Source organism: Myotis davidii, unplaced genomic scaffold, assembly GCF_000327345.1.
Source record: "Myotis davidii unplaced genomic scaffold, ASM32734v1 scaffold1569, whole genome shotgun sequence".
NCBI classification, from domain to species: domain Eukaryota; kingdom Metazoa; phylum Chordata; class Mammalia; order Chiroptera; family Vespertilionidae; genus Myotis; species Myotis davidii.
Window position 1 is genome coordinate 298,453 of NW_006299704.1, and position 3,927 is coordinate 302,379.

Sequence of the window (3,927 nt, forward strand, 5' to 3'; positions counted from 1 at the left end):
TGTTGCATGTCACATCTGCCCGGGTTAGCGTGTAACGTGCAGAGTGGGAAGTAGCTCCGTTGCAATGTTGGTATTGCTTTTATGCTTCGACTGATATGGCTTCTTGACTATACTATTCTCAATTGTTGGTTCTTGTAAAACATATTTACTTTGTAATATGATATTATTTGTCAAATGGATAAAACTGAAAAGAATCTTCCAGTTACATTTCGTCCTCCTGTTTTTCACTCTCCTTGTGTAAAGGTGACCATGTCTCTGTCACGCGTGTGCTGGGACTGACCTGGGGCAGACGGCAAACTGGGCCACTCGTCCCCTCGGCCAGGCCACACTCCTGCTCAGATGGGAAAGGCCCCCAATCAAGTTCTGAATGGAAGTCTGTCCTGGTGTTAAGGGGAAGGAGAGTGGGGGGAGGACAGCAGCCCACCTGATGGGAGGCCTCACTGAGGCATCCAGTAGGTGACTTGCCACGGTGACTCCTGGGACCGGTCCCCAGGCCGGAAGTTCCCAGCACTGGGTTTTATCAGCGGACCTAAACTGGTGGTCGGACATCCCCCAAAGGGTCCCGGATTGGAGAGGGTGCAGGCCAGGTTGAGGGACCCCCCGACTCCCATGCACAAATTTTGTATACTGTGCCTCTAGTATGCATATAAGTTCTTTGCTTAATCTCTTCCCAGTCCGCTTCTCCCTTCCCTTTGAAATTTGACAGTCTGTCCCATGTTTCCATGCCTCTGTTTCTATTTCATTCATCATTTTATATTGTTCATTAGATTTCTTGTTTGTTTATTTTAATTTTTAGATTCAATTGTTGATAGATATGCGTTTATTGCCATTTTATTTTTTATATTTTTTATCTTTTATTTCTTCTTCTTCTTCTTTTTTGACTCTTTAACATTTCATATAATACTGGTTTGGTGGTGATGAACTTCTTTATCTTTTTCTTGTCTGGGAAGCTGTTTATCTGACCTTTAATTCTAAATGAGAGCTTTTTTGGGTAGAGAAATCTTGGTTGTAGGTCCTTGCTTTTCATCATTTTGAATATTTCTTGCCACTCCCTTCTGGCCTGCAAAATTTATGTTAAGAAATCAGCTGATAGTCATATCGGTGCTCCCTTGTAGGTAACTGACTGCTTTTCTCTTGCTGCTTTTAAGATTCTCTCTTTGTCTTTAACCCTTGGCATTTTAGTTATGATGTGTCTTGGTGTGGGTCTCTTTGGGTTTCCTTGTTTGGGACTCTCTGTGCTTCCTGGATTTGTAAGTCTATTTCTTTCACCAGGGTAGGGGAATTTCTGTAATTATTTTTTTCAAATGAGCTTTCAATTTTTTGCTCTCTCTGCTCTTTTTGGTACCCCCATGATGCAAATGTTGGTACACTTGAAATTGTCCCAGAGGCTCCTTACACTATCTTCATATTTTTGGATTATTTTTTCATTTTGCTGTTCTGATTGGGTGTTATTTGCTTCCTTATATTCCAAAATCTTGATTTGATTCTTGATGTCCTCTACTCTACTGTTGATCCCTGTAAATTACTCTTCCAGTTAGGTATGCTTCATTTCTGACTAGTCCCCCCCCTTTTTTTTAATGTTGTTGATGTTCTCCCTAAGTTCCTTGAAGTTCTCATTAAAATCCTTGAGCATCCTTATAACTATTGTTTGGAACTCTGTACCTCCATTTCACTCCATTTCAGTTATTCGAGAGATTTGTCCTGTTATTTTGTTTGTGACATGTTTCTTCGTGTCCACATTTTGGCTGCTTCCATGTGTTTGTTTATATGTATTAGGTAGAGCTGTTTTGTCTCCTGGAATTGGTAGAGTGGCCTGTGTACTAGGTGTTCTGTAGGGCCCAGTGGCTCAGCCTTTGTAGTCACCTGATCTGGGCACCCCAAATGCACCCCTGTGTGGGCTGTGTGCTCTGTCCTATTGTAGTTGAGCCTTAATTACTGTTGGCATCACTAGGAGGGATTGACCTCATGCCAAATGGTTGGGAGAATTGGCTGTGACTATAGAGGATGAGCTGCTGTGCAGAAGTTGACCCTATGGAACAGGGCTTGCTTCAATGGAGCTTTGGTGCTCACCAAGTCTGCCTCTGAAGTATGTCACTCATGGAGGTGGTAGGGTTGTAATCTGGGGTGCTCAAAGTTGACCACTGGGTACACTAGCTCTGGGGCCTCCCAGGTGGTACAAAGTCAGCCTCTGCCTGTGCCTGGAGTCACACAGCATGAGCTACAAAGTGATCTGCAGATCGCTGCTACTTGTGTTTAGCTTGGAGATTCCCAGAAGAAGCCAAGCTGTGAACCAGGCAGGCTGTTGCTAGTGCCAGGCCTGAGGCCACATATTGAGAGGTACAGGGCATGCTGCTGCCAGCTGCTGCTTGTTTGAGAGAGTTTAGGAAAGTCTAATGCTGGAAGCAAATTCTAGCAGGGCATAATAAAATGCAAGAAGTCATCAAAAGGTTGATGAACTTTGGGGCTTCAGTAGGGCTGAAGATCTGCATGTTATTGTCTACTGACAGACAGCTGAAGGCAGTTCTCCCAACCTGATAATACTTTATTGTTTACCATACCTTACCTTTGATATGTATATCTGCTTTGCAATAGGGCAAAATGTGTGAATAAAAAGCCCTGGGTTTAGAGATTCAGACAGCTCAGTTACTAAAGCTAAGCCTCCTCTGGCTCCCCCAAAATGCCTCCCAAATTCATATTTCTTCTCTAGCCTCTTTATTAATTTATGATGCAGCCCCTTCGCCAGATTTCTGAACCCTAGCAGATGCTGAGAAAGACCTCAGCAGTCTAAAGCCTGAGGTAAGACAGGCCAGTTGTATGGAACAAATTATTTGGAGGAGCCTGCAAGTAGGGAAGGGCAAGGTCTCAGGGAATCACCAGGGCAAGGAGAAAAGTGTGAGCCAGGTTGGAGATTCAGATATGGCACAGCCTGTCAGCTCTGTGGCAGGGAAGGCTCGACAATGGAACAGTGGCCTCTGCCAGCATGTTGGTCTGGTAGAAAACTGCTCGTCCAGCTCTTGCCCTGATTCCAGACAAATTAGTTCTTCCCTGAATGACTCAGGTTCTTTTCAAGCTGCTGCCCCAGCACTGGAGCTCAGAGAGAGTGAGTCTGAGTAAGTCCATGCATGGGCCCTTTAAGAGGAACTGCCTGGATCATCAACAGCCTCTGTCTCACTCAGCACATTCCCCTCTGGTTTTCACAATCAGAAGTTGTGGGGACTTCTCTTCCTGGCACTGGAACTCCCCCAACCTCCGGTCCCGGACCTCTTGCTCCTCAGGGGGACCTTCACAGTCAAGATATTCTTCCTGATTTTAAACTGCCACTCGTCAGGGTGGAACCTGCCTGTTCCTCGATTCCTCCTTGTGTCTCTGCCCTCCTACCAGTCTCAATGTGCTTCCTCTTTAAATCCCTGGTAGGGGACTTCTGTTCATCTAGATTTCCGGTGGTTCTGGATGATGGTTGTTCTGTATTTTAGTTGTAAATTTTGATGTGGTTGTGGGAGGCAGTGAGTACTGAGTTTACCTACGCTGCCATCTTGACCTTACTTTTATCTTTGTAATATTTTTGGAAATTTCTTTTAATCAATAGTCTATTTCACTCCGTCTATTCAGTTATGTCTAATTAAATATTTAACTCTTTAATTAAAAGTAAATTTTAAACTCATTCTTTTACTTATTTATATTTTACTTTTGTAATGTAAACTTTTATTCAGAAACTATTTTCTTTCTTTTTTATTGTCTAAAGTATTACATATGTCTCATTTTTCCCCAATTGACTCCCCCTCCCCAGCCATTCCCACACCAGGCAAGCCCCCACCGCCCCAGTGTCTGTGTCCATTGGTTATGCTAATATGCATGCATACAAGTCCTTTGGTTGCTCTCTAAATGCCCCCCACTCCCATGTCATTTGCTCTGGATCTATTCTTGTTC